Here is an 11,505-nt window from a genome sequence, read left to right as displayed (position 1 = left end):
TGGATATATGCTGTGCCCAGCAGTGCATTATGGGTAGGATAGGGTAATCTCAGTATGTTCACAACATGAGAAATGCATTTGAAACACTCTGATCAGGCTCTACGGACAACAGCATTAAACTCTAGTACCTAAAACTGAATATATTCTCTGGGTTTATAGACATTGTTATTGTGTCTGAGTTTAATAATTCCATGCATTTTAAATGAAGCAGACACAGATTATCTGGAATTTTGTTTTGGCAAGTTTTCAAGGTCTCTACTGCCATCTACTGGCCAGTAGGTTCATTCGCCCTATTGACGTATCCCATAATCCCTTGCGTGCCAGAGAGTCGCTGCAGTCAACAACATATAGAGAATCAACACGATGACAGTTGTAAATTATTATACTACAAAAATGCATTTTTTTATGCTTTTCGTCACGTTAATAAGAGACTGCTGCATGATACCCTGAAAACTTGCTAAAACAATTATAACAAATCTGTGTCTGTTACGTTTAATCTGCGTGGAATTTAATAAACGCAAACTGAATTTCAGACATATAATATATATTAGTCTGGAACAAAGAGGACAAACAGTGTTGTAAAGAACAATAGTCAAGACGTTAAAGAGCAAACTTCACTTTCCCCCAGAACGACATGATCAGGAAGCGACTGTAGCTCACAGCAGCTCCCATTGAAAATAACGGAGAGACAGACTGTGATTCTCACATGTTTACATAACACAAACGCAATAACAATGTCTATAAACCCAGAGAATATATTCACGAGAGTTTTAGGCACAATATAAAAATAGTTTTATGTTGCGATGTTAATGGTGTTGTCTGTGTGCAGCAGTTAAAGTGCAGCGTGGTCAAAGCGTCTCAGTGCAGTTCTCAATGTTACTGAGATCTCCGAGGTTTTGCGGGATTTGAAACGTCAATAGGGTGACTAGCCAACATTTATGTGTCAAGACAATATTGAGTGCACGTTTTACAATATAATAAAATGTGTGCACATTGCACAATATAATAAAACATGCGCACAACATCATAAAACATCATCAAATTCATCAGAGCACATGACAATATTGTGTGAGAAATAGGTCATAAAGATAAGATAAAACATCATAAAATTCTCTCCACATGTAAAACATTTTGCGGTGACACTTCCAGGGCTCCGTAAAAATGCCTGTTTTTACAAATAAAAAAACCTGAATATTTTACAAAAACACATTTATCTCTAAACACCAACACACGACACAGTCACATTAACGTGTTGGTTTACATAATGAATGACTGAACCAATCAGTGTTTAGCTGAGGTACATTTTACCCAGAATCCTTTGCGATCTGTCTGTTACAAAACCTCAGAATTAGTGCATCATTCAACATTAAAAGATATGTTATATTTTAACTTTGTACAAATGACAGAACTGACATTAATGGAGTTATTATATCGGTATTAATGTTATTTATAAATCAAAACCATAAGTCAGCATGACTATTTTCCAAGACCTCCGCCTGACCGGAGCGTTACGATTAGTAGAGAGCTGCGTTTTGTGGCTGCTCTCAGCTTGCGTCTGTGCTGGAAGCCATGTAGTAAACAAAAGCTTCTAGTAGTGGGCAAGATGTTCAAAGAGAAGCGTGGGCTCATTGTTTGGGTCTGTTGTAGCTTTTGATGCTACCAGAAGCGATCGTGGTGTTAAACTCAAATTCATTTATTAGTAGTTGCAAATGTACAGAGACAATACTGTAATTTATCGGTTATCTGTACTTCCGATACATTTTTGGGTGGTTTATCGTTTTATCTTTATCAAAGACAAGCTTTCAGTTATCTGATTATCTGTTATCGAAGTTAATTTTTGGTTATCTGTGCCCACCACTGGACACTCTGAATGGTTATTTTTAGTGGGCTAAAGTTGCTAAAAACTGAATAAAAGAAGGTTAAACCAAAGTGAACAGGGTTCTTGCTTTTATTTATTCTGATATTAATCTTGCTGGAACATCCAGAAACCTTCTGAAATACAGATGAAGCATCAGTATAAACCTGACGGGGGGGGGGGGCCTAGGACACTTCGGTGTTTACATCATCAGAAAACACTTTATAACTTCCAGCAAAACTGAACGTCCAATTTGAAACTTAATTAGTAAAAGTTCCTTGGTTTACAAAAATTTTACTTTATTTGTTGAATTCAAAAGTGAAAAGAAATCAAAGAGAAAGCAAAAAGAAGAAGGAGGGAAAACAAACAAATCCAGACTTTACAGGATTAAACCTCAACATTATGTGCCTCACCAAATGGTGTTAGGGTTGTTTTGGCCACACCCCCATGTGTCCCGTGCACAGTAATAGTCTTCATTATTAAGACGTGCACGTTTTCTAAAAGGCAATAAACAAAAGGTATCCATGTGCACAAGATAAAAAATAGACTTTTTCCTTAAATACATGTATAAAATGCCTGCAAGACTTCAATTAAAATTCCACCCAATTGAAATTTTAGATTTTTCTTTATACGTCTTAGAAGATAGCATCAGTCTGTACAAATAATCCAACCATATCTACACGCCGCTTTCCCAAACGCAGACATATCGTGGTCTCTGTATTCACATGGAGTCATAAAAAGTTAATTAAATAAAGGTTGTGCTTTTGATCCAGAACCACTGTAGAACCTGACCTCTGACCCTGATAAATCACGTCGGCAGCTCAGACCATGTCAGGGTGTCCGAACATGTGCAGATTCCGGCCGTGGGGGAACTGCTGGGTCCAATCGATGGCAGCTGGTTTGAAGAGGCCACAGCATCTCAGCTGGAAGAAGGACACCAGGTTCCTGATGATGCCCAAACTACAGACAAACACACACGACCATTACAAGATATAAAATAACAATAGCTGCTGCTCTGTGTGTCATTACTGTTATATTAATTTACTGGACTTCTCTAGAGAGCCAGACTAATATATTGGTTGGCCGATAATATTATCTAATATGAACCACACAAGCATAGCTGGGACCCCATCACCCCTTGGACACATTAGCTACAAGAGACAGATGCAAAGCGACCAGCTGCCATTTATTTACATTCACAGTGGCCATTTTACAACCATAGACAAGTAGTCGCTATGTTACTAGCTAGGCAGGGCCAAAATAAAGTCTAGTTCATGCAAATAATAAGCAATGTGACAACTATTAATAATCAACATAAGCTGGCTGGTTGTTGGCTATATGTATAGGTATTTATAAAGTTCGTGCTTAAGGTGTAAACATCAAGCCTCAATTACATGTCTTTGTCATAAGGGTTTGATAATGAAATGTTAGAATCATTACAATATTTTTTTTCATATCTCAGCAGATATAGTTAGTGGTGTTGATTTATTCCTTAATATCTGCATCATCCCCCAAAAATTCCATATTAGTCTGGCTCCATTTCTCCATCACATACAAATGTGCAATTATATTCTCACTCACAATTGTGGTTTATTAGCATGTAAGCAAAAACTAGCCAACTAATTTTTACTCAAGTTGCTGCACTGATGCTACAGATACAATTAAATCTTTGGGTCTGAATTCCTCCTGGTGCTCACTTAGAAATTCAGATGGTCTCCACAGGTGATTTTCAAGCTTTAGTTAGTATAGCGTTGAGGGGTGGTGGCCAAGTGGTTAATAGCGCTTGGTTCAGTTCAGAAGGTTCCGGGTTCAAATCCCACCCCTGCCACATTTCTCCATGTAATGTGGAGTTGCATCAGGAAGGGCATTTGGCGTAAAACTTGTGCCATTTCAACATGCGGATCCACCTTGGATTTGCTGTGGCGACCCCGAGTGCAAACAAGGGAGCAGCCGAAGGGACTTACTTACTAGTTAGTATAGTGTTATATAGCAGAAAATAGCAAAATTTCAATGGTTTGAGTTACCTCTAAAAATGTATTCATGGGTTCCGGTTATGGCGACCGCGTAAGGAGGACGTGCTTAAGATCTCTCCGCTCATCGCGTTATAAATTTCATCTTAATTCGAATTCTTTGCCGCACAGGATTACTCAAGTGGACGCAAGAATGCTTCCAAAGGCTAAAACTAATCAAGAAGCCCTTGACAAGGCAAAACAACCAAAATTAATGGAGTATGGACTACACAACGAGACTCACAAAGCTAACGATAGCATGCTACCAAGAATGATGGTTTCTGAAGAGGACAGAACTCAGGGCAACAAAGTGGATGCAATATTATCCATCATTACTGCCATTAAAAGCGATTTGGACAACAAATGCCAAGAAGTTAAAGCCTGCACTGAACGAATAACGCAAGCTGAAATACGCATTTCTACCAACGAAGACGAAGTCGAAATTCTACGTGCAAAAATTAACACGATGGAACCCAAACAAAAATCACTGGAGGATAAAGTAATGGACTTGGAGTCGAGAGCAAGACGCAACAATACCAGACTTGTTAACTTGCCCAAAGGTGTGGAGGGAAGAGAACCATGTGGATTTTTGGAGAAATGGTTACCAGAGGTCCTGGACATTACACTCAAATCCGGTGTTTATTGAAAGAGCACATCGAACAGGACCACGAAGAGGAGAAAACGCAGCGCCCCACAATCTGATAATGAAAATCCTCAACTACAGGGACAAGGAAGACATTTTAAAAGCAGCAAAGCTAAAGGAGATATTCGCTAGAGGGGCAGTGGATCCGCTTCTACCAGACCTTGCCACGGTATGCAACAGCTCCGGAAACGATTTGACGCTGTCCGTGAAGATTTACTTAATTGGGACTGAGACACAGCGCGTCACACCAAGGAAGCTCCTGTGACTTATGAAGAGAAGACGCATGTTTTTAACGTCCCCAGCGGAGGCGCGTGTGTTCATCAACAAGCTACAGGATAAGTAAAAAAAGAAAAAAAAAAGAAAAAAAGGAATGAATGAACAGCGGGTTTTTTTTTATTTCCCTTTTCAAGAATGGGTATTCCAAAACTTTTATTTTAATCTGGAAAATAAGACTATTTAGCACTCTCGTTGTTGGTTAAATATTCCAATGCCCATAAGTAAATATTCATTTATCAAAAGAGAAGACAAACTACTGGTGTAAACAAGAACTACACAGCTTCAGCAATGGAAAAATGTACAAACGGAAAAGAATCGATAACTACTACTACATGAGTGCGATCGGCAGCGGTTTTGTTGGTTTTTTTTTTTAGTTAGAACTAAGTGGTTAGACTGCTCCTCCCACAGTGTGGAGCAGTCAGCGCAGTAGCAGGAAACGCAAAGGGAGCTCCACAGAAGTGGAAATGGGAGGGGGTTCTGTTCATTTTATATATTTTGTTCACTTTTCAAAGTTTGTGTTGGGCCAGGTTAAGCTTCAAAAATGTTTTTTGTATTTTGATACAGTCTCAAGGATAGTCGGTAAATCAATTGTGAAAGATTAAAATGATGTGGAAATGTTATTAAAATTGTTACCTGGAACTGTGGGGGGCTCCAATGTTTCAGAAAGGTAAAACAAGTCATGACTAAGCTGAAGGATATGGAATCTAAAATTATATTTCTACAAGAGACACATCTAATAGAGGAGGATGAAAAAAGGATCATGAGAAGATGGCAGGGTAGAGTACTCACAGCAGCATTTACTTCACGGGCTAGAGGAGTTATGACTCTGATTCATGAATCAGTTCCATTTAATGTAAAAAATGTTATTAAAGATAAGACAGGTAGATATTTGATAATCCATGGATCAATGCTGAAAGAAAACTTGAATTTGGTAAACGTATATGGCCCAAATTCAGACGATGCGACATTCTATGAAGAACTATTTCTCTTGTTAGTAACATTACCGGGGTAATATGTAATAGCTGGGGATTTCAACTGTACTCTAGTACCGAGTTTTGACAGATCAACAAATCTTGCAGAATGACAATTAAAAGATTTATGTTAGATCAGAAATTACTAGATATTTGGAGAGAACTCAACCAACAAACAAAAGTTTACTCCTGTTACTCAGCAACATTCCAGATATACTCAAGAATTGATTATTTCCTAATTCTTCCTTCCTGAATTGTTATCAAAAAATGCTCATACAATAATATCGTAATATCAGACCATGCACCATGTTGTTTAGAATACTTGGATGAATCACACAGTGTTCATCCTAGATGGAAATTTCAACATAAGTGGCTTCAAGATGAGGATTTTGTCAATTACGTAGGGAAGCAGATAGATGAGTTCTTTCAAATACAAATCAAACATCAGCAGGTACAAAATGGGATGCATTCAAAGCATTTCTTAGAGGACATTATTAGTCACATAAGTTTTAAATCTAAAATAACAAGGCAAGATATGTCTAATTTGGAAAATAAAATAAAAAACACCCAGAAGAAAGTTTATGAAAACAATGATCCTGAAGCTGAAAGGGAGCTATTGCTTTTGAGAGCAGAATACGAGAAACTGTCAAGCTTCAAAGCAGCTGCCAGCCTTTTAAGGCTAAAACAGACATTCTATGAACAAGGTGACAAAGCAGGAAAATTATTAGCATGGTAAATTAAACAATTAGAAACTAAAATACCAATTACTTCAATTCTAGACAAAAATAAAACAATAATGAACCCAAAAGATAACTCAGCCACATGGGGTGTGCAGCCAGTACATTCTGAGTGCCGGTCCCAAGCCCGGATAAATGAGGAGGGTTGCGTCAGGAAGGGCATCCGGCGTAAAACAAGCCAACCCAACTATGCAGACTCAGAATCGAATTCCCATACCGGATCGGTCGCTGCCCGGGTTAACAACGTCCGCCACCGGTGCTATTGCCCAACAGGGTGCCGGTGGAAATTGGGCTACTGCTGGGCGAAGACGACGAAGAAGAGGAGGAAAACGTTGCCACGAACAGCGGGAGAAGAAGAAAACTAGAAGGGTGGAAATGAGAGTGGGGACTTTGAATGTTGGTAGTATGACTGGTAAAGGGAGAGAGCTGGGTGATATGATGGAGAGGAGAAAGGTAGACATATTGTGTGTGCAAGAGACCAAGTGGAAGGGAAGTAATAGCAGGAGCATCGGTGGTGGGTACAAGTTGTACCATGGTGAGGACAGGAAGAGAAATGGTGTTGGGTTTTTTTTTTAAAGGAAGAGTATGTTAAAAGTGTGTTGGAGGTTAAGCGAGTGTCTGACAGGGTGATGAGTGTGAAGTTGGAAATTGAAGGGGTGATGATGAATATCATCAGTGCATATGCCCCACAGGTAGGTTGAGAGATGAAGGAGAAAGAAGATTTCTGGAGTGTGTTAGATGAGGTGGTTGAGAGTGTGCCCAAGCATGAAAGAGTGGTGATAGGAGCAGACTTCAATGGGCATGTTGGTGAAGGGAACAGAGGTGATGAGGAAGTAATGGGTAGATATGGTATCAAGGATAGGAATGGGGAAGGACAGATGGTAGTTGATTTTGCAAAAAGGATGGAAATGGCTGTGGTGAATACCTACTTTAAGAAAAGGGAGGAGCACAGGGTAACATATAAGAGTGGAGGAAGGTGCACACAGGTGGACTATATTCTTTATAGGAGATGCAAGCTAAAAGAAATCACAGACTGTAAGGTGGTAGCAGGAGAGAGTGTCACTAGACAGCATAGGATGGTTGTTTGTAGGATGACTTTAGAGGTAAAGAAGAAGAAGAGAGTGAGAGCTCAACAAAGGATTAGATGGTGGAAGCTGAAGGAGGAAGACTGTTGTGTGGAATTTAGCGAGCAGGTGAGAGAAGCACTAGTTGGAGGGGAAGCAATTTTGGACAACTGGAAAAGTACTGCAGATGTGGTGAGGGAGACAGCTAGGACAGTACTGGGTATGACATCTGGACAGTGGAAGGAAGACAAGGAGACTTGGTGGTGGAATGAAGAGGTCCAGGAAAGCATAAGGAGAAAGAGGTTGGCGAAAAAGTTTTGGGATAGTTGGAGAGATGAAGAAAGTAGACAGGAGTACAAGGAGATGCGGCGTAAGGCAAGAAGAGAAGTGGCAAAAGCAAAGGAAAAGGCATATTGCGAGCTGTACAAGAAGTTGAATAGTAAGGAAGGAGAAAAGGACTTGTACCGATTGGCCAGAGAAAGGGACAGAGCTGGAAAGGATGTGCAGCAGGTTAGGGTGGTAAAAGATGCACATGGTAATGTGCTGACAAGTGAGGAGTGTGTGCTGAGAAGGTGGAGGGAATATTTTGAAGAATTGATGAATAAAGAAAATGAGCGAGAGAAAAGGCTGGATGATGTGGTGAGAGTAAGTCAGGAAGTAAAAGAGATTAGCAAGGAAGAAGTGAGGGCTGCTATGAAGAGGATGAAGAGTGGAAAGGCAGTTGGTCCAGATGACATTCCAATGGAGGCATGGAAATGTCTAGGAGAGATGGCAGTAGAGTTTCTAACCAGATTGTTTAATAAAATCTTGGAAAGTGAGAGGATGCCTGAGGAGTGGAGACGAAGTGTGCTGGTTTCTATTTTCAAGAACAAGGGTGATGTGCAGAGCTGCAGTAACTACAGAGGCATAAAGCTGATCAGCCACAGCATGAAGTTATGGGAAAGAGTAGTAGAAGCTAGGCTTAGAAAACAGGTGAAGATCTGTGAGCAGCAATGTGGTTTCATGCAGAGAAAGAGCACTACAGATGCAATGTTTGCTCTGAGAATACTGTTGGAAAAGTACAGAGAAGGGCAGAAAGAGTTACACTGTGTGTTTGTAAACTTAGAAAAAGCTTATGATAGGGTGCCAAGAGAAGAGTTGTGGCATTGTATGAGGAAGTCTGGAGTGGCAGAGAAGTATGTTAGGGTAGTGCAGGACATGTACAAGAATAGTGACAGCGGTGAGATGCGCAGTCGGAATGACAGACTCATTCAAGGTGGAGGTGGGATTACACCAAGGATCAGCTCTGAGTCCTTTCTTGTTTGCAGTGGTGATGGACAGGTTGACAGATGAGATCAGACAGGAGTCCCTATGGACTATGATGTTTGCAGATGACATTGTGATCTGTAGTGAGAGTAGAGAGCAAGTTGAGTCTAGTCTGGAGAAGTGGAGATATGCTTTGGAGAGAAGGGGAATGACAGTCAGTAGAAGCAAGACTGAGTACATGTGTGTGAATGACAGGGAGCCCAGTGGAATAGTGCAGTTACAAGGAGTAGAAGTGGTGAAAGTAGATGAGTTTAAATATTTGGGGTCAACTGTTCAAAGTAATGGAGAGTGTGGTAGAGAGGTGAAGAAGAGAGTGCAGGCAGGGTGGAGTGGGTGGAGAAAGGTGGCAGGAGTGATTTTTGACTAAAGAATATCAGCAAGAGTGAAGGGGAAAGTTTACAAAACAGTAGTGAGACCAGCTATGTTGTATGGTTTAGAGACAGTGGCACTAACAAAAAGAGATTCTCTTTGGGAGTGACAAGAATGGACAAGATTAGGAATGAACATAGAGGGACAGCTCAGGTGGGACGGTTTGGAGACAAAGTCAGAGAGGCGAGACTGAGATGGTTTGGACATGTGCAGAGGAGGGACCCAGGGTATATAGGGAGAAGGATGCTGAGGATGGACACACCAGGCAGGAGGAGAAGAAGGAGACCAAAGAGGAGGTTCATGGATGTGCTGAGAGAGGACATGCAGGTGGTTGGTGTGACAGAGGAAGATACAGAGGACAGGGTGAGATGGAAACGATTGATCTGCTGTGGCGACCCCTAACGGGAACAGCCGAAAAGACAAAGAAGAAGAAGTGAACCCAAAAGATAATGAGGCCTTCAAGGATTACCATCAGAAATTATATGAAACGGGAACAAAAAGTAGTTTACAGGAAATAGATAATACACTTAATAAACTAGACATACCAACCATTCCAAATGAAGCTAAAGCAGATTTAGACTTAAAAATAAGTAAAAAAGAAATTGCACAAGCCATAGACGGACTCAAACCAGGTAAACAAGCGGGACCAGATGACATTCCAACAGATATTTATAAAAAAATTTAAAAAAATAAATTATTAATACCATTATTGGATATGATAAATGAAACATTTGAGAAAGAGGCCCTTCCCCCTTCACTAAATCAAGCACTAATAATTCTGCTTCCAAAACCAGGTAAACTACCCAACAGGTGTGAGAATATGAGGCTTATTAGTCTTCTCAATTTTGATCTTAAAATAATTTGCAAAGTACTAGCGAAACGGATGCAAAAAATTCTTCCCGATTTGATACATAAAGACCAAAATGGATTTATAAGTGGGAGACATGGGTTCCATAATGTAAGAAGGGTCTTCAATGTTCTTTATTCTAAAAATGAGGAAAAAGATACAGCGCTCCTGACTTACTCCTACCTAGACGCTGAAAAAGCCTTCGACAGGGTCGAATGGCCCTATCTTTTTCGGGTATTAAAAATATTTGGGATAGGAGACAACTTCATAAAATGGATCAAGATAGTATACAGTAACTCTACAGCAGAAATTTTAACAAATAGAGTCCTTTCCTCGCCAACTAAAATTAGAAGAGGTTGTCGACAAGGTTGCCCTCTCTCTCCCCTCTTCTCTTTAGCAATAGAGCCATTTGCAGTTGCTATCTGTGAAAATATGAAGATAAGTGGAATCTCAATTGGCCCCACAGAACATAAGATTTCTTTATTTGCTGATGATGTGATTCTATTTTTATCAAAGCTTCACTCTTCAATTCCGGCAGTTCTGGTAATTCAGCTATTTGGAAACATATTTGGTTATAAAGTGAACCACGCCAAGTCCTCCATTTTACTACGAAACTCTCTGGAACAAACAAATCCTGCACCACAAATAAATTCTAATTTTAAAGTAGTTGATCAATTTGAATATTTAAGGATACAAATACTGCCAAATGTTGAAAAAAATCATTCAAATTAATTATGAAGCAAAAAAACACGAAATTAATAATTTGATAGGTGGGTGAAGTTACCTATATCGGTGATAGGAAGAGTAAATGTCCTAAAAATGATTATGCTACCAAAGCTGCTGTATCTATTTCAAATATTCCCTTACCTCCTCCTCCAAATTTGTTTAAGTGGATAAAAAAAAACTACAGTAAATTTTATTTGGAACAATGGTAAACCAAAAATCTGTCTGTCTTTGCTTTACCTTCACCCAGGACGTCGTGAGAGAACAGAGAAGATTCAGAAGAGGCCGGCATGAGGACTTTATGCGGACATTCCACTGTTTAAGGACATTTTGTAATGAAAGACATGCGCGCAAATTCGCCGAGTCGTTTCCGTGATGACTCGGCAAATCTGTGTGCGCCGCGACAGGAAAAACACCTCCGTGTTGAAAACCATTTGTAAAATTCAGGCGGCTTTTGATGGCTTTCAACAAGTGAGTACTGAGAAATTGTTTAACAGCTTGGGCATGTTCCAACTTGCCCGTTAAGGTTTCCAACGGAGGTGTTTGTCCTGTCGCGACCCCCTGCGGTCGGGTCCGGCCCGACATGCGACTCTGCCCGCACGTTCTTTCATTACAAAATGTCCGCTAACAATGGAATGTCTGAATAAACTCCTCATGCCGACTTCTGAAAGTTCTCTGTTCTCTGACGACTTACTGGGTCAACAGA

The sequence above is a fragment of the Thalassophryne amazonica genome, chromosome 2 (genome assembly GCF_902500255.1).
Source record: "Thalassophryne amazonica chromosome 2, fThaAma1.1, whole genome shotgun sequence".
Taxonomy (NCBI): domain Eukaryota; kingdom Metazoa; phylum Chordata; class Actinopteri; order Batrachoidiformes; family Batrachoididae; genus Thalassophryne; species Thalassophryne amazonica.
The sequence above is the reverse complement of the archived record's forward strand: the minus strand, read 5'-3'. Positions refer to the sequence as shown.